General features: G+C 43.1%; 2 pseudogenes; both read left to right on the plus strand.

Moving 5' to 3' along the window:
* Positions 1–8,915: 8,915 nt before the first annotated feature.
* On the plus strand, positions 8,916–14,870 carry LOC128574715 (dnaJ homolog subfamily B member 9-like; annotated as a pseudogene).
* A 1,677-nt stretch (positions 14,871–16,547) lies between these two features.
* Positions 16,548–23,196, plus strand: LOC128574716 (protein FAM183A-like; annotated as a pseudogene).
* The last annotated feature ends 848 nt before the right edge of the window (positions 23,197–24,044 follow it).

Consider the following 24,044-nt stretch of genomic DNA (forward strand, 5'->3'; position numbering starts at 1 on the left):
GCCTTTTAAGTAGGCTGAAGAGAGATTCAGGATGTCTACCTGCTGGGGTTTGAGTAATCAGCAGCCTCCAGTCGTATCTGAACTGTGACTAACATCTCATACCCCAGAAGACCACGTGTTGCCCAGACAATATTCAATAACATATACAAACTGCTTTGTTTTTGGTTGTGTATTTTTTTCTTTCTTTTTTTGCTTGGTTGTTTTTTTTGTTTGTTTATTTTGACGTTGCTGATATTCTTTTGTTTTTTTAATTTCAATCTTTTCCACACAGATCCCTTTTTCTTTCTCAATTTTCCTAGTTTAATTATAATTTCCCATTGCTGCCTTTTTTAATAACTTCAACTTCATTTTTGCTAGTGTTTCTACCGATATAATTTGGTTTTTCACCCAATTTTATCCCTGTAAAGTTTTCTGTTTGCTTCTTTTGGTTTGATTTATAGCATTTTTGTCTTTCCTCTCTACTTGGTGGAGGTGGGGTACTGTGTCTGATCAGGTTAGCAAAGAGCTGCTGACCTCAAGGGAACCACGCAACTGGGCACCCCCAGAAGGTGGGGTTTTTTAAGGTTGTGTCAAAGTACCCTACTGTACACCTATATTGCCCTGTCTCCCTCTTTCTGTGCCTCTCTTCTTTTTGTCAATATTCCTTATACCCACCCCCTCTCCTTTCTCTATCTTTCTTTTTTTCTTATCACTCGGTCCTCCTTTCTTTCATCCCCTTTTTTTTTGCTCTTCAACCTTCTCACCCTTCTGGTCCTGTAACCTTTAGTCCACAGGCACAAGAACTTAAAGAGCAAGAGGAAGTGAAAGGAAAATTAGGGCAAGCAAACAGATAAAAGAAATCACTCATGAGGAAGAATCAGCAGAAAACTCCAGGCAACATGAAAAACCAGTCTAGAACAACCCCACCAAGGGACCATGAGGTAGCTACTGCAGATGATTCCACCAGTATAGAAATGTTAGGAATGACAGAAAGGGAATTTAGAATACACATGTTGAAAACAATGAAAGAAATGATGGAAACAATGAAGGAAATTGCTAATAAAGTGGAAAATAACCAAAAGGAAATCCAAAAACAGAATCAAATCAGAGGTGAACGATATGAAGAATATAAAAAGGATATAGCAGACCTGAAGGAACTGAAACAGTCAATTAGGGAACTTAAAGATGCAATGGAAAGTATCAGCAACAGGTTAGACCATGCAGAAGAAAGAATTTCAGAGGTAGAAGACAAAGTTCTTGAGATAACTCAGACAGTAAAAGAGGCAGAAAAGAAGAGAGAGAAAGCAGAACGTTCACTGTCAGAATTATGGGACTTTATGAAGCGTTCCAACATACGAGTTATAGGAATTCCAGAAGGGGAAGAAGAATGCCCCAGAGGAATGGAAGCCATACTAGAGAATATTATAAAAGAAAATTTCCCAAACATCACCAAAGATTCTGACACACTGCTTTCAGAGGGATATCGGACCCCGGGTCGCCTCAACTCTAACCGAGCTTCTCCAAGACACATTGTGATGAACCTGTCCAAAGTCAAGACAAAAGAAAAGATTCTGCAAGCTGCCAGGAGTAAGCGCCAGTTGACCTACAGGGGCAAATCCATCAGTTACCACTGACTTCTCTAATGAAACTTTCCAAGCAAGAAGACAATGGTCATCTACCTTTAATCTACTTAAACAGAACAATTTTCAGCCCAGAATTCTGTACCCTGCTAAGCTAAGCTTCAAAATTGACGGAGAAATCAAATCATTTACGGATATACAAACATTGAGGAAATTCGCAACAACAAGACCAGCTCTACAGGAAATACTTCAACCTGTTCTGCACACTGACCACCACAATGGATCAGCAGCAAAGTAATAACTCAGAAATCAAAGGACAGAACCTAACCTCCACACTGATGCAAAAGATAAAACTAAGCAATGGACTCCCACCAAATAAGACGAATAGAATACTACCACACTTATCCATTATCTCAATAAATGTTAATGGCTCGAATTCCCCACTGAAGAGACATAGATTGGCTGACTGGATTAAAAAACACAAGCCATCCATTTGCTGTCTGCAAGAAACACACCTGGCTTCAAAAGACAAATTAAAGCTCCGAGTCAAGGGTTGGAAGACAATTTTTCAGGCAAATGGAATTCAGAAGAAAAGAGGAGTTGCAATCTTATTTTCAGATACATGTGGATTTAAAGCAACTAAAGTCAAAAAAGACAAAGATGGTCACTTTATATTGGTCAAGGGAAAACTACAACAAGAAGACATTTCCATTCTAAATATTTATGCACCCAATTTAAATGCTCCCAGATTCTTGAAGCAGACCTTACTCAGTCTGAGCAATATGATATCTGATAATACCATCATAACAGGGGACTTTAACACACCTCTTACAGAGCTGGACAGATCCTCTAAACAGAAATTAAACAAAGATGTAAGAGATTTAAATGAGACCCTAGACCAACTATGCTTGATAGACGTATATAGAACACTCCACCCCAAAGATAAAGAATATACATTCTTCTCATCACCCCATGGAACATTCTCCAAAATTGATCATATCCTGGGACACAAAACAAATATCAACAGAATCAAAAGAATTGAAATTTTACCTTGTATCTTTTCAGACCATAAGGCACTAAAGATGGAACTCAACTCTAACAAAAATGCTCAACCCCACCCAAAGGCATGGAAATTAAACGATCTTCTGTTGAATAACAGATGGGTGAAGGAAGAAATAAAACAGGAAATCATTAACTTCCTTGAGCATAACAACAATGAAGACACAAGCTACCAAAACCTGTGGGATACTGCAAAAGCAGTTTTGAGAGGAAAATTCATCGCTTTAGATGCCTACATTCAAAAAACAGAAAGAGAGCACATCAACAATCTCACAAGAGATCTTATGGAATTGGAAAAAGAAGAACAATCTAAGCCTAAACCCAGTAGAAGAAAAGAAATATCCAAAATCAAATCAGAGATCAATGAAATTGAAAACAAAAGAATCATTCAGAAAATTAATGAAACAAGGAGTTGGTTTTTTGAAAAAATAAATAAAATAGATAAACCATTGGCCAGACTAACTAGAAATAGAAAAGTAAAATCTCTAATAACCTCAATCAGAAACGATAAAGGGGAAATAACAACTGATCACACAGAGATACAAGAGATCATCTCTGAATACTACCAGAAACTCTATGCCCAGAAATTTGACAATGTGAAGGAAATGGATCAATATTTGGAATCACACCCTCTCCCTAGACTTAGCCAGGAAGAAATAGACCTCCTGAACAGACCAATTTCAAGCACTGAGATCAAAGAAACAATAAAAAAGCTTCCAACTAAAAAATGCTCTGGTCCAGATGGCTTCACTCCAGAATTCTATCAAACCTTCAAGGAAGAGCTTATTCCTGTACTGCAGAAATTATTCCAAAAAATTGAGGAAGAAGGAATCTTCCCCAACACATTCTATGAAGCAAACATCACCCTGATACCAAAACCAGGAAAAGACCCAAGCAAAAAGGAGAATTTCAGACCAATCTCACTCATGAATATAGATGGAAAAATTCTCAACAAAATCCTAGCCAATAGATTACAGCTTATCATCAAAAAAGTCATTCATCATGATCAAGTAGGCTTCATCCCAGGGATGCAAGGCTGGTTTAACATACGCAAGTCCATAAACATTATCCACCATATTAACAGAGGCAAAAATAAAGATCACATGATCCTCTCAATAGATGCAGAAAAAGCATTTGATAAAATCCAGCATCCTTTTCTAATTCGAACACTGAAGAGTATAGGCATAGGTGGCACATTTCTAAAACTGATTGAAACTATCTATGACAAACCCACAGCCAATATTTTACTGAATGGAGTAAAACTCAAAGCTTTTCCTCTTAGAACTGGAACCAGACAAGGTTGTCCTCTGTCACCTTTACTATTCAACATAGTGCTGGAAGTTCTAGCCAATACAATTAGGCAAGACAAGGAAATAAAGGGAATCCAAATGGGAGCAGAGGAGGTCAAACTCTCCCTCTTTGCTGACGACATGATCTTATACTTAGAGAACCCCAAAGAGTCAACCACAAGACTCCTAGAAGTCATCAGAAAATACAGTAATGTTTCAGGATATAAAATCAATGTCCACAAGTCAGTAGCCTTTGTATACACCAATAACAGTCAAGATGAGAAGCTAATTAAGGACACAACTCCCTTCACCATAGTTTCAAAGAAAATGAAATACCTAGGAATATACCTAACGAAGGAGGTGAAGGACCTCTATAAAGAAAACTATGAAATCCTCAGAAAGGAAATAGCAGAGGATATTAACAAATGGAAGAACATACCATGCTCATGGATGGGAAGAATCAACATTGTTAAAATGTCTATACTTCCCAAAGCAATCTACCTATTCAATGCCATTCCTATCAAAGTACCTACATCGTACTTTCAAGATTTGGAAAAAATGATTCTGCGTTTTGTATGGAACCGGAAAAAACCCCGTATAGCTAAGGCAGTTCTTAGTAACAAAAATAAAGCTGGGGGCATCAGCATACCAGATTTTAGTCTGTACTACAAAGCGATAGTGCTCAAGACAGCATGGTACAAAAACAGAGACATAGACACTTGGAATCGAATTGAACACCAAGAAATGAAACTAACATCTTACAACCACCTAATCTTTGATAAACCAAACAAGAACATACCTTGGGGGAAAGACTCCCTATTCAGTAAATGGTGTTGGGAGAACTGGATATCTACACGTAAAAGACTGAAACTTGACCCACACCTTTCCCCACTCACAAAAATTGATTCAAGATGGATAAAGGACTTAAACTTAAGGCATAAAACAATAAAAATCCTCCAAGAAAGCATAGGAAAAACATTGGAAGATATTGGCCTGGGGAAAGACTTCATGAAGAAGACTGCCATGGCAATGGCAACAACAACAAAAATAAACAAATGGGACTTCATTAAACTGAAAAGCTTCTGTACAGCTAAGGAGACAATAACCAAAGCAAAGAGACAACCTACACAATGGGAAAGGATATTTGCATATTTTCAATCAGACAAAAGCTTGATAACCAGGATCTATAGAGAACTCAAATTAATCCACATGAAAAAAGCCAACAATCCCTTATATCAATGGGCAAGAGACATGAATAGAACTTTCTCTAAAGACGACAGACGAATGGCTAACAAACACATGAAAAAATGTTCATCATCTCTATATATTAGAGAAATGCAAATCAAAACAACCCTGAGATATCATCTAACCCCAGTGAGAATGGCCCACATCACAAAATCTCAAAACTGCAGATGCTGGCGTGGATGTGGAGAGAAGGGAACACTTTTACACTGCTGGTGGGACTGCAAACTAGTACAACCTTTCTGGAAGGAAGTATGGAGAAACCTCAAAGCACTCAAGCTAGACCTCCCATTCGATCCTGCAATCCCATTACTGGGCATCTACCCAGAAGGAAAAAAATCCTTTTATCATAAGGACACTTGTACTAGACTGTTTATTGCAGCTCAATTTACCATTGCCAAAATGTGGAAACAGCCTAAATGCCCACCAACCCAGGAATGGATTAACAAGCTGTGGTATATGTATACCATGGAATACTATTCAGCCATTAAAAAAAATGGAGACTTTACATCCTTCGTATTAACCTGGATGGAAGTGGAAGACATTATTCTTAGTAAAGCATCACAAAAATGGAGAAGCATGAATCCTATGTACTCAATCTTGATATGAGGACAATTAATGACAATTAAGGTTATGGGGGGGGAAGCAGAAAGAGGGATGGAGGGAGGAGGGTGGGGCCTTAGTGTGTGTCACATTTTATGGGGGCAAGACATGATTGCAAGAGGGACTTTACCTAACAATTGCAATCAGTGTAACTGGCTTATTGTACCCTCAATGAATCCCCAACAATAAAAAAAAAAAATCCAAAAAAAAAATAAATAAAAAATAAAAAAATAAAAAATTATACATTACAATCAAGTAGGTTTCATCCCAGGAATACAAGGCTGCTTTAACATATGCAAATTCATAAATGTAATTCACTATATCAACAGAAGCAAAAGCAAAGACTGTATGATCTTCTCAATAGGTGCAGAAAAAGCATTTGATAAAATTCAGCATCCTTGGGCAGCGCCTGTGGCTCAGTGGGTAGGGCACTGGCTCCATATACCAAGGGTGGTGGGTTCAAACCCAGCCCCAGCTGAACTGCAACAACTACAAGAAAGTAGCCGGGCATTGTAGTGGGCACCTGTAGTCCAGCTACTTGGGAGACTGAGGTAAGAGAATTGCCTAACCCCAGGGGTTGGAGGTTGCTGTGAGCTGTGTGATGCCATGGCACTCTGCAGAGGGCAATAGAGTGAGACTCTGTCTCTTAAAAAAAAAAAAAAAATTCAGCATCCTTTTCTAACATGAACACTTAAGAATATGGGCATAGATGACACATTTCTTAAAATGGTTGAAGTCATCTATGACAAACCCACAGCTAATATCATACTGAATGGATGAAAGCTTTTCCACTGAAAACTGGAACCAGATAAAGATATCCTCTATAATCACTACTATTCAACACAGTGCTGGAAGTTCTAATCAACACAATCAGGCAAGAGAAGGAAATAAAGGGCATCCAAATGAGAGAGGTCAAATTCTCGCTCTTTGCCAATGATATGATCTTATACTGGGAGAACCCCAAAGCTTCAACCACAACACTCCTGAATGTGATTAAAAAATATAGTTCTGTCTCAGGATATAAAAATCAATGTTCACAGATCAGGAGACTTTGTGGTTGAGAAGCAAATCAAGGACACAATTCCCATCTCAGTGGCTTCAGAGAAAATGAAATTATTAGGAATATACCTAACAAGAGAGGTGAAAGATTTCTACAAAGAGAATTATGAAACCCTAAGAAAAGAAACAGCACAAGACATTAACAAAGGGAAGAACATACCATGCTCCTGGCTGGGAAGAATCAACATTGATATAATGTCTAATCTTCCCAAGAGCAATCTACAGATTCAATACAATCCCCATTAAAATACCAACACCATACTTTCAAGATTTGGAAAGAATAGTCTTTGTTTTGTACGTAACTAGAAAAATAAAAACATAGCCAAGACAATTCAGTAATAAAAACAAAGATGGTGGCATCATTCTACCAGACTTCAGGCTATATTACATGTCTGTAGTGATCAAAACAAAACACTATTTTGGTAGTGGTACAAAAATAGAAGCACAGACATTTGGAACAGGTTAGAAAACCATGAGATGAAACTAACATTGTAGGCTTGGCACCCATAGCTCAGTGGTTAGTGTGCTGGCCACATACATCAATGCTGGGGGGTTCAAACCCAGCCCAGGCCTGCTAAACGACAATGACAACTGCAACAAAAAAATAGCCAGGCATTATGGCAGGCACCTGTAGACCTAGCTACTTGGGAGGCTGAGGGAAGAGAATCACTCAAGCCCAAGAGTTTGAGGTTGCTGTATCTGTGATGCCACTCTGTCTTAAAAAAAAAAAAAAAAGAAAAGAAAAGAAAAGAAAAAGAAACTAACATCATACAGCCACCTGCTCTTTGATAAACTGAACAAGAGCACACACTGGGATATAGAATCCCTGTTCATTAAGTGGTGCTGGGAGAACTGAATATCCACATGGAAAAGATTGAAGCTGGACCTGCAACTTTCATAATTCACAAAAATTGATTCAAGATGGATAAAACATTTAAACCTAAGACATGAAACAATAAAAATCCTCAAAAAAAAACGTGTGGGGAAAAAACACTTGAAGAGACCAGCCTAGGAAAAGATTTTATGAAGATGTGAAGAAAACTTCTGTGGCAATTGAAACACATTTCAATTCAAGTTGGAGGGAGGGGGAGAAGGAGGGGCTTCAGGTGCTCTCACTGAATGGGCCAGGGTGGGGGTTTTAGCACACCTTTGTGTGGGGGACATAACTACAAAAGGGACTCTACCTAAGAAAATTAAATATTTTGACCTGGTTGTTTTTACCCTCACATTAACTTGAAATTAATTTAATGTTTATAAACATAAATAAATAAAACTTCTAAGTACAGGAAAAAATTTACAATTAACTTTCATTTTTCTCTTAAGTTTTTCATACTTCCTAGGTTTTTTTGTTTGTTTGTTTTGTTTTTTTGCAGTTTTTGGCCGGAGACTTGAACCTACCACCACCCCCCACCCCCCAGTATATGGGGCCAGCACCCTACTCCTTGAACCACAGGTGCCACCCTCATACTTCCTAGTTTTTTAAAATGCTAAAATGATTATTTTCTAGTTTGCAAAGGTTTAACATGTCCTTCAAAGTTCATGTGGTGGAAACTTGATTCCCAATGCAACAGTGTTGAAAGTGAGACTCTCAAGAGGACGTTCAAGTCTTCATGAGTGGATTAATGTTTTTAGTGGTGTGTAGGTTCCTGAGTAAAAGAAGAGTTTGACTAACTTTCACTATCCTCTTGCCTTTCCACCTGCAACCCTGGGTTGGCAGAAGGACCTCATTATATGCACCCCCAAATTCCCAGCCTCCATATACATGAGACAAATAGATTTATCTTGATAAATTCCCCAGTAGGGATAGGGATTATCATCAAAGATTCCTAAATTATTTTTTGAAAGGAGTCAAAGTACTTGATTTGTATTATTGTGATGTCCAGTAACTGACCTGTATATTATGTTTTTCCTTTGGAAGGAGACCATTTATCAGAAGGGCATTAGGTTAGTCCTCCAAATTTGGATGAAGATTTGTTGATAATACTCTGAGCCATTGTGTTGCTCTGGTAATTTGACAGGTTTGCTAGGAACATTAAGAAATCATAGAATCTGAAGTGTGCAAGGAGGGAAGTAAAGGCAGCAGGGGAGTCAAGAGTTGATAAATATGGACGAAGAAAGGGCCAGTGAGCTGGAGGCCCCGGTGAAGCGGGAGCAATTGAGTGATTCTACTACAAGGACAGGAACTAGTGGTCAGAGAACAGGATGTCTGTAAAGGTAATCCCTTCGGAAGGGGGATAATTCTCAGGTAATGAAAAGGACCAGCTGTGGCGATAGGTGGCTGAAATAGAGTGTAGGTGGTAGGGTCTGCAGAGTATTTGACAAAGGGTTAATATCCAGGATACACTGGGCATCTCACAACTTGATAGTAAAGCAAACAAATGACCCCTGCCCAACAAACCCCAAAACAAAGGAAAACAAACCCCCAAAAATGTGATTTCAAAATGAGCAAAAGACCTGAATATACATTTCTCAAAAGAAGATATATATGGCCAACAGGTATATGAATAAATGTTCAACCCCACTCATCAGGGTAATACAAATCAAAACCACAATGAGATATGACCTTTCCCTGATTAGAATGGCTACTATCAAAAAGACATACAATCATAAAAGCTAGTATGGATGTGGAGAAATGGGTTCCCTTATACACTGTTGATGGGAATGTATATTATGGAAAACAGTAGAGGTTCTCAAAAAAGTTAAAAGTCAAACCACCACCATATCATCCAGAAACCCTACAACTACATATATAGCCAAAGGAAGTCAAATTAGTATATCAATAAGGTTTCTGCACTCCCATATTTACTGCGGTCCACTAGTTACAACAGACAAGCTATGGAATCAACCTAAATGTCCATCAATGGAAGCAGGATCAGGAAAATGTGGTGTAGGTACAGAAAGAAATACTCTTTAGCCATAAAAAGAATGACATCCTGTTCTTTGCAGCAACATGGATGAACCCCATTAAGTGAAATAACCAAGCACAGAAAGCCAAAGGCCCAGTGATCACACTCATTTCGGAAATATAAAGGAGTTGACCTTATGGAAGTACAGAGTAAGATAGTAGTTACTAAAGACTGGGAGGGTTCGGGGAGAAGGGAGATGGGGAGAGATTGGTTCATGGGTACAATGACAGTTTGATAGGAGGAATAAGTTCTGATGTTCTTATAACATGGTGAGTGTAGTTAACAATACTATATGTATTTTTCTTGTAAGACAGAGTCTTGCCCTATAGCTCCAGTAGAGCATAGTGACATCTTGTATGTATATTTCACAATAACTAGAGGAGGGGATTTGTAATGTTCTCAGCTCTGGAAAATGATAAGTGTTAGAGGTGATGGATATGCCTAATAACAATTTGAGCATTCCACAAAGAATACACGTACCAAAACATTACATAATTGCATTATGTGTCAATGAAAATAAAAAATATATACAAATATGGAAGACTTGTTAAAAGTAAAAATGAATCCAGAAAGAAGAGGCCAGAGAATTGAAGCATGTCATCTAAATGGACATTGAAATAACTCAGGATGAAGGACTCAAAAATAAGACTTTGAGACGAATGTGAAAGTTTTCATATAAAAAGAGAGTATCCAGGGGATCTGAAATTGACAGTGCCAGGGAAACAGCATAGGTAGCATAAGCTTCTAAGAAGCAAGAGATTTTTCGTGGAAACAGAGTAGTGGTGTGAAAGGAAGCAGAAGGAGGAAGGAGACTCCATACACCATCTGTATTCCCAGTCTGAAGTAGGTTAGAGAGAATGAGTCTTCACTTGAGATACAAGCGAGGAGGATCACTTGGGGTCAGGAGTTTGAGGCCAGTCAAAGAAAGAGTGAGATCCCATCTCTACTAAACACAGAAAAATTAGTCAGGAGTGGTAGCAGACAGCTGTAGACTCACCTACTGAAGGAGGAGGCTGAAGCAGAAAGATCACTTGAACTCAGGAGTTTGAGGTTGCTATGAGCGAGGCTGACTCCATGCCACTCTAGCCTGGTCTACAGAGTGAGACTGTGCCTCAAAATATAAATAAATAAAAAAGAATCAATCTAAGGAATAGTGAAGTTTGGGGATTATATAGCTAGAGTTACAGAGAGTACAACTCAAAGTTCTGCTAACTATAGGAGAAACCAGTGTTGGGTCAAGAAAAAGAACTCAGATATTATGGTGATAAGAGTACAGGAAAGACTAGAGGATCAGAGGGACTTATGGTTTGGATGGTGATGAAAGAAACCAGCACTGTTGAGCAGAGAGCTGGCTACATCAGACAAATGAAAGGAGGGAGGGTGCGGTGTCCTTAATCACGTCACATGGAATTAGCTTCTCAGAGAGTGAGCAGGAAAGTCCAATGTAGTCATGAGTCCCTCAGAAGTGGGCAGTCATCCTGCCAGCTTTGGCCCTATGTTCTACTTCCAGTTATGAGTAAGGTATGAAAGCATGGGGCCTCAGGAACTAAGAATTCAGCTAGCAACAGTCAAGTCCTGCTCAGCTGGAGCCCTGACAAGATCCTGTCCAGAGGCATACAGAGGCGGGGATGCCGCTCTATAGCATGTTGGCAATTTGGTGATCCCCCTGCCTGCTCCCAAGAGAAGGAACTTTGTCCCAAGTTCTCTAACACCCTCCATGGGCAAGAAAACATTTTAAAAATAATTTTTTTGCAATTCTTGGATGTTTTCAGTTCTTGGACAAGATTTCTTGACCAAACTTTGTAACTTTCTGTTGCTTGATACATTCCCTTTTGAATTTCTTTCCCAGGAAGGTGGGAACTTAGTCAAAGTCATCAGATAACTATCCAGGCTTATACCACCTGCTTGTCTAGAAAAAAAAGATAAGTAATGTAGAGTACACAGCCCAAAATCATGCCTAAAGACGCACTGAGCCTGCACACAAGGCCGAAAAAGTGAAAAATTTTAACCCCTACATCATTATAATACTAAAATCCCCACCCTGGGAGGGATGTATCCACCATACTATCATTTCTAACAGCAATTCCATGCCCTACACTGTTCCACAACACATGATCATGTTTACTCCCCTCATGCATTATTCATTGTCACCTCCATTAACCCCCCACCCCTGAAATGTTGGTTGGGAAACCAACTTAAAACAGTCCCTGCCTCCCCCTTCCAGCAGACAGATCTCCATAAATGAGTTCTTTCCTCCTTGACATTCCTTCTTATCTCAGTAATTGATTTTCTGTGCAGTGAGCAACATGAACCCCTTGAGGGTTCATTAACCTTGGAGTTAACATTGTACATTCTTTCAGCCTTGTGAGCGGGCTCGGTGAGTACAAGGAGGTTTCCACCTTCCTCAGAAAGAAATTAAAGGTGGAATGCATCAGTGCAACAGACAGTTACACAGTTGTGGTCCACAAATCTTACTGACCTGGGAAAATGGAACATATGAGAACTACAAAAATTATTCAAAACTGTTTTTATTGTTTGTTTGTTTTTGTTTTTGTTTTGTTTTTTGCACATGGCATCAATTACAATGCTTTGAACACTCTTTACCTACTCTGAGTAAAAACTCCGTGGGCTCCCAAGAACAGAGACTAATATTACATCTCCATTTCTTCTCTTTGCTATTTCCCACTCCCCCCAAGGAATCACTCTTAACCTTGGAAACAGGGACCAGTTTCCTGGCTGCTGGGCCCACCCACTAGAGTAAGGGAGGGGCCTGCCTATGTCATAAAGGCCACTGAGTGATGCGAGGGGGTGGGAGTGATTTAAAGGCCACGTGAATTCTGGGCACACCTTAGTTACTCTCTAGTCTGGACAAGAGTAGGAGTAGCGCTCAACAATGACAAAGAAACTGCCCCCCATTCCCCAGCCTCGGCCCCAGCCTCGGCCCCAGCCTCCACCTTGCCGTTCTCTTCCTCCATGGTCTCCCCCAGCTGTCTTTCCTCATCTTTGTACTCTGCATCCCCGCCCTCCGCATCCCCGTCTTCAGCCTTCCCGCCCTCCACATCCCCGTCCTCAGCCTCCCCGCCCTCAGCCTCCTCCCCCGAAACCTGCACCTTCTACTATTTCCTCTTCCTCCACTTTTCCCGCTATAAATAATGCCCCCCATTCCCAGAATCCTGCCCAGAGGCTCCACAAGGCCAACAACTCCATCCCTTCCCGGCGGCTCCTCTCCCGCCCCCCTGTCCGCCTGGCTCCCCTTTCCTTCAACTCCCCCATCCACATTCCCACCCCTCCACAGAGCCCTTCCTCCTAGGGCCCTGCTCACCCTCCAGTCAAGTCCCAAGTCTTCTGAGGAGATGGATTCTCTGGGACTGGGACAATTTGGAACAGCCCCGAATCCCAGCACTGCGGATTCCCAGCCTGACCTGATGGGCCCAGAGCAGGCAAGGCAAAGGCAACCATCCCTCAGCCTGGGTGAGTTATAGGCCCCTTGTCGACCACCAACTCCTGCTTGTCTCACTCCTGTCTGTGCTGGGCCTCTACCCCTGTGTCAGTCAGTGCTCAGATCCCAGGGATACCTTTGTCAATTTCCATTTATAGGGAGTCTGGTACTGTCCTGTTGTGCTTCCTCAGCCAGCTGGCATGAGCCCTTGCATGTGTGACTGGCTTCTTCTTGGAATATGGTCTATGACCACAGAGCAAACATTGGGACCAGCGGTAGAGAAGGTACAGGAAAGTCAGGAGTGGAAAGGATCCCACATATTCTCAAGGAGGGCAGGGGCTGGGGTCAAGTGAGTCAAGTGCTGGGGTGGGCCCTCAGCACTCACACAGGAGCAGGCCCTGATACAGATAGAAGGGGATTCAGGATGGTTTTTCTGTGCACTTTTTGGTCTGCCTCTTCCCAGAGTTCATTTGTCTTCATCCTACAATTCTACAACCATCCCAGGAACTTACTGCCCTTGAGAAAAGTCTCCTCTAAAAAGGGGGTGGAGCCCTCCATTGTGTTACTAAAATTCTGAAGGTTGAGCCCCTGACTCCTGCCCCAGGATGGGAATGGAAACAGGGTGGAAGGCAGAACATCCCACCCAGATGAGAGCACCAGATCACAGATGATTGATTTGAAAACACGCTCTCCTCAAACTGGTATCTTCATTAGATATAATCTCAGTCAACATTCCAAGAGATATTTGTAGGGAATTGATATCTGATTATAATTAGTAGGGAAACTATCAAAGGGATAAGAATATAAAGACTGTCCTAAGAGGAAATTATTTCTTACTAGATACCAAAACATAATACAAAAATTATAGGTTGGAGGCGGTGGCAGGAGGCGCATGAGGTCAGTGTGCTAGCGGCATGAGGTGTGCGCCAACTCGGGGAGGCCGTGGAGGCCGGGGTGAGAGGCTGAGCCCCAACAGCCCAACAGAGGTCATCAGCACAGCGGGTGCCTCTGCTCTCTGAAGAAGCCCCAGCAGCCTGAGGGATATAAAAAATGGCTAACCCCAGTCAGTTTTCATCTTTGCAATCTGCATTTTGATGATAACAGAATTAATTCTGGTCTCAAAAAGCTATTATGATATCTTAGATGTGCCAAAATCAGCATCAGAGCATCAAATCAAGAAGGCCTTTCACAAGTTGGCCATGAACTACCACCCAGACTAAAATAAGAGCCCTGATGCTGAAGCAAAATTCAGAGATTGCCGAAGCATATGAAACACTCGGATGCTGAAAGGCAAAAAGAATATGATACACTTGGACACAGTGCTTTTACTAATGCTAAAGGACAAGGAAATAATGGCAGTCCTTTTGAACAGTCATTTAATTTCAATTTTGATGACTTATTTAAAGACTTTGGCATTTTTGGTCAAAATCAAAACACTTGGTCCAAGAAGCAATTTGAAAATCATTTCCAGACACACCAGGATGGTGCCAGTAGACAAAGGCATCATTTCCAGGAGTTTTCTTTTGGAGGTGAACTGTTTGATCACATGCTTGAAGATATGGAGAAAATGTTTTCTTTTAGTGGTTTTGACACCACCAATCAGCACACAGTACAGACTGAAAATCGATTCCATGGATCTAGCAATCACTGCAGGACTGTCACTCAACGGAAAGGGAATATAGTTACTACATACACTGACTGTTCAGGACAGTAGTTCATTTTTTCTCTGTTCTCATTCAACCCAACTAGTTGACTCTTCCTCAGTATCTTTGCAAAATTGCAAAACAATTTTCTGTGAACAATTTTGACAAGTGCAAGATTTCACTTTAAACAACTTGATATAACTATTTGTTTTTGACAGATTCAGCAACATTCAGGCAAAATGATGATTTCCCTACTAGGAAAAGGTTCTTTAAAAAAAGATATAATTCTGTCTAGTCCTTTTTCTCTATCTGCCCTTGTGCTGATTAATGAGACCAGTTTTATTACCAAGAAAAGATTGGGTTTGATACATATTTAAAGATCAAACTTTAAAAAGTTACAGTAGATTAAAAAAAAAGTTATAGTAGATTTAAAATGTGTGAATTTGAATGATTTTTGCAGTGAAACCTTTACTAATGTAAAATTGCATGCTCTGTAGCAACTATGACTTGGGTTACTAAATGTACATGAAATTGTGTAATTGAGGCATTCAGCAAAGGAGAACAGGATCTTGATTAATAGCTACTGAAAGCTTTAGAAAGAGATGGTTTGATATTTAACACAGAACTGTGCTTTTCTACCATAGGATTAGTGTAAAAAATGATTTTATTACTCATGGTTTTGGGGGCTGGAAAAAAGTTGAAAACTTATAAAATGTTGCCAAGAGATTGTTACATGTTTTGTCCCTGGCTAAAAATGATTTCGTAGTGTTAAAATCATAGCTACTTACTTTCACATTTTTCTTAGTTGTCAGCACTCTAGGTTTTTCTAAAGTGTGTGTGTGTGTGTGTGCGCGCGTGTGTGCAATTCCTCGTCTTTTGTACTCACCTTTGTCTAGAGCAGCGGTTCTCAACCTATGATCATGACCCACAGGAACTGTATTAAAGGGCCATGGCATTAGGAAGGCTGAGACCACTGATCTAGAGATTGACTAATACCTTATTCTGTTTGTAAAAGCAGCCAGTAATTTCTGTGCAATATTTTTAAATCCTAAGAAATGTGTGCTTTTGTTTTCATAAAGACTTTTCTTTAGTTCTATACTTTTCTACATCATAGTCCATGTGAGTATTAATCCCATGGATACATATTAAAACTAGCAAATGTCTCATACAACAATGTATGTGAGTGAGAAAAATACAAATATTTACAACTAGAAAAAAATAACTAATAAAATGTAGTGCTTCTGTGGGCATACCAAGATGAAAATTTACAGACCAGGGAGTTTAGCGACAGATTCACATGTGTGGACACTTTCTTTAACACAAAAGTAGCAGCTGTGGGCACTGGACTGTCTTTTCAATAAACTGCTGCTGGGTCAATTGGACACAACTTGGAAAAGAAATTGTGCAGAATTCCTCCCTCACACTACACTCAAAACTCAATTTCAGGTGGAACTTAGTTATAAATCTAAACAGTAATTGGAAGAAATCTAGAACTGTACCTGTGTAGAGCTAATGAGCACTTGAGATGTGCTATGTGTGAAATTTGCACCAGGTCTGAAACAGTGTGAAGAAATAGTATACAGTCCCTCAATACTTTTTATATTGAAACTTTGAAATGATAATTGGGACATACTGAGTTCAATGAAATATCCATAAAGGTAGTTTCCCCAGAGTCATTATTCCCTTTAACTGTGCATCTGCTTTACAATAGGAGAGGTTTCTGACCTCTTCCAAATCTTTTTGAGGAAATGATTGACCAAAGCGAGGTCCATAATATGACCATGACCTCACTGATCTGCCACTTGCTGGCCAGTCTCCTCCTGGTATGTCCTGGGACGGTTCTATTAATCAGGCTGGGGGTCCTGAGAAGCCCAAGCAGGTGAGCAGAACACCACAAAGGAGCAGGGCAGGAAATAAAGTCCTCAGAGGTGGGAACAGGGTGCATGGATCCAGACAGGGTGTGGGGGGCGCCCAGGTGGTCTAAACGCAGCAGGATCCTATGCCAGGGACTCTGTTGCCTGGATACTGGGGGGCCAGCACCAGACCAGCCACCTGAGGGTACAGAGAGAAGCCAGTGAGGACCTGCAGCACCAAGGACCTGGTGGGACGCCAGAAGGAGGAGGGGGCCCCAGATTAGGTCCACCAGAACCAGATCTTGTGGGAACTGTACATCAAAGAGTGCGGCATCCAGAAACTCTACACGCAGTATCACTTGAATGCCTCCCACAAGGGCTTTAGGGGCAACGGAATAGGGAGGGCAAGACCTGGAGGGAGGTGCTAAGGAGGGGCCCTAAGGTCTGTGAGCTGGGGTGGGGGTCCCAAGGAAGAAGAGCTCCTCTCATACCACGACCCACAAGACTTCTCAGAACCAGGACTTGGGAGGGGGCTTACCTGCTTTACATCAGACCCATTAGGTACATTAAAATGCATGCACATCACAATTATGTATTTTCTTTACAGCAAAGAAACTTAAGCAGCTATTTATAATTTTTTTTTTTTGAGATAGAGTCTCACTATGTTGCACTTGGTAGAGTGCTGTGGCATCACAGCTCACAGCAACCTCAAACTCCCGGGATTAAGCAATTATCTTACCTCAGCTGGGTCTACAGGTGCTCGCCACAACACCTGGCTATTTTTGTTGTTGTTGTTGCTGTTGTCAGTGTTGTTTAGCAGGCCTGGACCAGGTTCAAATCCACCAGTCCCAGTGCATGTGGCCGGCACTCTAACCACTGAGCACAAAAAACCATAACTTGGTTTTTTTTTTTTTTTTTTTTGGAGACAGAGCCTCAAACTGTCACCCTGGGTAGAGTGCTGTGGCGTCACAGCTCACAGCAACTTCCAACTCCTGGGCTTAAGCGATTCTCCTGCCTCCACCTCCCAAGTAGCTGGGACTACAGGCGCTCGCCACACACCCAGGTATTTTTTGGATGCAGCCGTCATTGTTGTTTGGCGGGCCTGGGCTGGATTCGAACCCGCCAGCTCAGATGTATGTGGCTGGTGCCTTAGCTGCCTAAGCCACAGGCGCCAAGCCTTTTTTTTTTTTTTTAATGAGGTAAAGATTTATTTTCCTGCTTCACATGTAGTCTGTAAAGTTCAGGACAGGTGACCCTGGGACCACAGTGCTCCCCCAATAAAACAACCCTGCCCTCCAGTCTTGTCACTGTACACTCTTTGGAGATTTCATCTGCACCTGTCACATCAGCTCCTCTTAATACTACTGGACCTCAAATGGAGCTTCGGACCCTCACACACAACCCCCTCGCATCTGCCTGCCCTGCACTACCCCTAGGCACCTCAAATCCAGCAGGTGGAAAGTTGGGCTCATCTGCACCTCCTGCCCCACTAGGCCCACTCCAGAACATCCTGTCTCAGCAAGAGGCACAAGGCATTCAGTCTCCCAAGTGCAAAGCCCAGGAGTCACTGTCAACATCTGTCTCCCTCACTCCTCTCATAATTAGGCACAGGTCCTGTTACTCCTTTGCATTTCTCTCACTTGACTCCCCTCCTCCTACCTCAATGAAAGGCAGCTTCATGCACAAGGAGGCGTCTCCCTCTCTGCTCATTTCAATCCCTCAATGTCCTGCCTACGTAGCACCTAAGTGTGCCTCTCCCTCCACCCTCATTGCAGAAGCCTCAGTAGGGACCTAGTGACTGCTGCCTGGATTGGCTGATGGGCTCCAAACTATTCTCCTCCCCTCCAAGCTGGACCCCAAGCCCTCCCCTGCACCACTTCCAGCTAGAGCTTTGTTCAAGGTCAACTGGATCACATCAGGTCTTCATACAATCTTCAGTGACTCAAAAGTTTCAAAGTTAATGATCTCACTTAATGCCATGTCTGTTTATATGTCACCACAAATACAATGAAGATCAGGGAATACGGGAAGCTTTTCTGTCTTCTTTACAGCTTCCTCTTCTGGGCATGTGTAATTCTGAGCTAAATAGTGTCATTTCTGCTCCACTGTTATCACGGGCCCTCCTGGGGAGGGCTGTCTGGGCAACCTATGTTAGCTGCCTGGTACACTTACCTTCCCTCTAGGCAAGGACTGTACCAGAGAGCATCAGTCAATGAGGAACATGTTGTATGTCTGGGCTACAGTCAAAATTGTAGCCAAAAGGCAGGTGAGGCTTTTTCACACCTGAAATGTGCTGACTAGTGTGACTAAGGAACAGAATTGATTTCATTTTATATGTTCAAATTCAGATATCCAAATGTGGCTGGCAGCCAACATACTGGACAGTGCCACTCTATATTGGAGGTTCCCGAGGGATTCACTCAACCTTGCCCCTGGCACCAAGCACAATGCCTGGCATGCGCCAGATGCTGGCAAGTGGATGTCCAGCCAAAGTGGTCTCCAAGAGAGAGCAGGGAGTTCATGTTTTCATATGAACCTGTGATGCTGTTTTTCTCTAGTTCACCCGATCACCTGAAAGCCCATGTCCTGGCATGATAACCTGAAAGAACCTGCAGTTGGTAAGCCCTAGGGCTTACCAATGACATTGAAATAGAGTGCAGAGAGGCTAAATGGACTCTGTCGTCACTCTCCCAATGAGCATACAGGATGCAAGTTGGGACATGGAGCAACAGGAATATACCAGGTAATGGGTGGACAGCAGTCAAGACTTGCCGTCTGCCTTCTGTTAGGGATATGCCCAGCCCAGTGCCTGACTGCTGAGTCACCTCCCTTCTCTTCATTCTCAGTCCCCTTGCTGAAGTAGACATTTTCCTCCCATTTTGCAGATGAGAACAGTGAGGCCCAGAGGAATGAGGCCACCTGGCAGCTAGTCCTAGAACTGACTCCAAAGCCCAGTTTCATTCTATGGTGCATCTGCCCCTGCCTGTCTCTGGAGACTTGTAGGGCAGGAGAGCTGTGCAGCTGCAGACACGTGTGGTGTCTCTCTCTGTCCCCCTCGCTCTCTCTGTCGGGCTTCACTAGCTACACTCACTCATGTCCCGGGGCCTTTGCTCTCTCTGCCTGCTTTGTGCTTTTCCTCTGCCTCTCCCCAGGCCTGGCCCTGCAGTAGCTGCTTTTCCTTCTCAGGCCCTTGCCCACACCTTCCTTCCAGCGTGCCGCCATCAGGTCTGTCTATAACTCTGTGTGTTGTTGACTCTGCCCCCATCCAGACTACGGGCTGAACCACATCTGCCTCACTCAGTCCCCCCCCCCACCCAGGGCATAGAACAGTGCCTGGCACAGGGTTAGTGTTTGCTCCATCATGGCTAAAAGCTGAGCAGAGGCACCAGATGCCCCTGTGTCAGGGCCTGGGCAAGCCTCTGAGACTGGATGTTCTGCCCTGAGGAACGATGCAGCCAGAGTAAAGGGCACAGGGACACCCAGCCCAGCCCAGAGTCCCAGATCCTGAGTCCTTCGTAACACTGGCCTTGTCTCCCGGCCAGGTTTCTGCATGTCATTCACCAGGATGCCCAGGGACCAAGGATGAACTACCCAGAGACACAGACTGAAAACCAGGAGATTGGATGGGACTCGGAGCCCCTGGTAAGTGTGGCTCCTGTCCTCAGGAAATACCAAAGATGAGGGGCAGCATAGATGGAAGCTAAGAGAACAGAGTTGGGAGCCAGACATGCCTGGGGTCAGTTCTGGCTGCTACTCACTAGCTGTGGGCCCCTGGGAAGTTTCTAAGCTCTTGTACGACTCCGCTTCCTCACAGAGTAGATAGTACAAAACTTAACTTGTTAGGTGATGCTGATTTTAAGAGAGGGGGTATCTGTGCAGTGCTTAGAGCACAGCCTGGCACAGACAGAGCACTGTGTACCTGTTGGTTAAATAAAGGCAGCTGATGGCAGATGCCTAGTCTGCTCCTCCTGTGACCAGGAGGGTGGCCTTGGCACATCACTTACATCTGTGAGTTCTGCTCTGTCATCTGTAATTGGGAATCTTAGAAACGGTTCTCTCCTTGTTTGATCGGAAGGATACAACTAGCCCCCAGGCTGCCTAGGAAATATAGTCTCTAGCTCTGAAACATGCTAAGTGAGAAAGAGCTTCTATTATAAGGAAAAAGTAGACATCAGAGAACACTACCTGAAGACATTTATACCACCACTTTCTAGCTGTGTGACCATAACCTCTCTAAGCCTCCATTCCCGCATCTTAAAGTGGGGATAATAATAGTATCTAAGGATGAAGGTTCATTGTGAAGTTTAAATGAGACAATGTGGAAAAACAGCTTAGAATGGTACAGTAAGTGCTCAATAAATGTGGGCCACTCTGATGTTGGAGAGTAAGGACAGGAAGGGGGACACAGAGCCCCACCTACTTCCAACCTGCTGCCTCTCCTGGCTCCTTGCCTGGGCCCCACTGCCCCCATACGCCCAGGATTTATGGAGGGTGCCCCCTTCCGCAGGACCCTTCCCCCATTCACTCTCTAATTCCTACTGCAGGAGAGTGGAGCTCTCCTGTGCAGCTGCTTCACACAGACTTGAACAAATGGCTGAGTATGCCCAGGTGTTACCAGTGAAGGGGAGAGAAAATCAACTGATCATCTGAAACAGCTCCTCTTCAGATATGGGGCCTGGCTGTATAGAAAGGAAACAGGGAGACAGAAGATTCCAGCTTGGGTCCCCACCTCTTATACAACACAGAACTTGAGTTCAAAGGAGAAGATGTGTTTGGAGAGTTGGAGAAGAGGTCACCACTCAAAGGGAAAGGAGGTGGCCTATGGAATAGTGAGTAAGGGTAGAGGGTTATAGGAAAAAAAATGAAGGACAGTTGTTAAATATGAAAATGAATAATGAATGGGTTATTTAGTGATTGTCAAAAAGGACAAGGAAGACATTTTCACAAAGAAGAGCTATTGTGAAAGGCGAAGGCACCAAACGGGGTTTTGTAGTGAGGGAGAGAGAGAGAGACTGGGCTCCAATCTATACACAGCATGGGCAAGTAGGAATGTACAGGCAAGGATCAAGGTGGGCCCAGTGATGGGAAATGACTCGAAGAAACATCAGGGATGAAGGTGGCTTCTGGCTAATCTCCCCCTACATGATTCTTACTGAGAGGAGGCTGGGATGGCAGAGCTCAGTTGGGGGATGCTGGTGGATGTGGGACCCCACTAAGGTTGTAAGATATCAAAGGAGGCAGATTCTGATAAATGTGACTTAGCAGGAGTTTTGCTACAGTGGAATAATGCAGAGGAGAAAGTGGAAGTTCAAAAGTCAGGCTTGGTTTGAAAAGAACTCAGGGAGCCTGAGTAGAGTTTGTTCCAGAAGAAAAGCTTTCTCAGGGGAGAAGAAGGGTTGTGAAAAGGTCTGAGTGAAGACAGAAATCACCCCAGTTAGATGATTAAGCACTTAGAAAAATACCCCAGAGCACAAGTAAATTAATTCAGCAGTCTTTACTTCCCTAAAGAACTGATTCGTGATCATGCCACAGGTGGGTGTGGCAATTCAGCGGGACAGAAAGGGCAACTGCAGCTAGCCCTGCCTGGCCTGCCATGCTCACACCCTCCAGGGTTTGCAGATCACACACTGCACATGCCCCCAGCTCAGTTATCACTCTGCAGTTGCAAAGACTCTGAAAATACTCCATGTTCTCTTGTCACTAGAAACCTTGACCATGTCCCCAGACTGGGCTGCTGGCATAGTAAGAAATCACAGTATCCCCCAGAGCAATAGCTCAGGTCTTGTGCAGTCTTCAGTGGTAATGAAGCTGGAGTCTCAAAGTGACATGGTTGGGAGAAAAAAAGAGGCTCGATCACCCCAACTCAGGACTCCCAAGCCACCTGGCAGGACCCCCAAACCTCCTGGTACGACGATCTCACCCTGGACAGGCAGAGTGCTACCTCAACACTGTCACAGGGGAAGCCACAGTCAATGAGCACCTGTCATCCTCTTGTCTCCTGGTGACATCTGCAGTTCATTACACAGCGGAGTGTGTACTACTTATGTGTCAGTGCTCACTTGTACTCAGGACTCTGTGTGACCTTTCAAAGCACACAGTCATTCTTTCTACAGGTATGTGCTGGACACCTAGTGAGCACTGGGTGCCACTGCAAGAGCTGGGGACTCACTATGGAGACCCAGCCCCTCCCCCTCACCAAGCTCCCATTTAGTAAGGGAATGAGCCCCCAGTGTGGCCTCCAGTGGAAGCAGTCGAGGAGGGACTGTGGCCCCGCGGCCAGTGTCTTCTTCAGACCTATAACCCTGTTCACGTGCATGCTATCAGCTCTGTGTCCCAGCACAGCCACATATCCCCACAGTAGGGGCTGCATCTCCAAACCCAGTTCTACTCACCTCCCCACAGGGGTTTTCTGATCCTGCATCTTCCTTTCTAGGTCAACCTACAACACCAGGACCACCGGCTGAACCACTTCCAGGTCTACAAGGACATCACTCTGTACAAGGCTAAAATGTGGCATTTGGGAGAAGATGACCGCCACAAGTAGCCTCCCAGCAGTGCTGTCTGTACTTGTACTTGATGCCCAATACACTGTGCACTGCACTGACAAATAAACATTACTTTAAAGCAGAAGTCTAACTTGTCCTATCTAGAGTCTCACTTTTCTCCATTCTATCCAAGTCCACTGGTTCAAAGCCTTATCCTTTAATCCAATGTGAGAATTCCAGGATATGTCAATAGCCTAATGCATGTACAGCTTGGTCTTTCCAAACAAAAAGGATGATAAAGCAGGCCAGGTATGATGGCTCACTCCTAACACCCTATATATCCAAGCCTAGATTGGAATCTGGAGTGTTGCTCTCCAGAACAGCCTAATAACTCTGCATAATACCCATGGAGGGAACTTTAATGACAGAGCCAGGGACACTGCTTTCCCCATAATGCTACCACTTCCTGCTCCTCACCCACTCCCTGCTGAGGTAGCAACTCCCTGGGCATCGCAGGCCCCTAAGACTCTGCTCAGCCCATACAGCCAGTGTCCACGTCTACACTGTCACCTGGGCCACAGACCGAGCCGGGTGAGTACATGGCAGACTGGGGCTATGTCAGCAGTAAACTGATCTCCTGCATTCAAAGGAGCTACATTGCCCTGAGCAAAGGGGAGAAGGCCTGCGGGAGACAATAGGCTTTGCTCCTTATTTGAATCACCATGCATTCTCACCATTTGCTAAAATTGCACAGATTGTCAAATAGAGGTCACAGTATATATTTTTGTGTCCTGAAACATGACCTGTATGACCACAATTTTGTTAATATTAGTTTTACCAAACTAAATTCATTTTTAGTTCTACAAACTCAGTATCATATGAATCTAGATATATCTTTTTTCTTTAC

Source organism: Nycticebus coucang, chromosome 22 (genome assembly GCF_027406575.1).
Source record: "Nycticebus coucang isolate mNycCou1 chromosome 22, mNycCou1.pri, whole genome shotgun sequence".
NCBI lineage: Eukaryota > Metazoa > Chordata > Mammalia > Primates > Lorisidae > Nycticebus > Nycticebus coucang.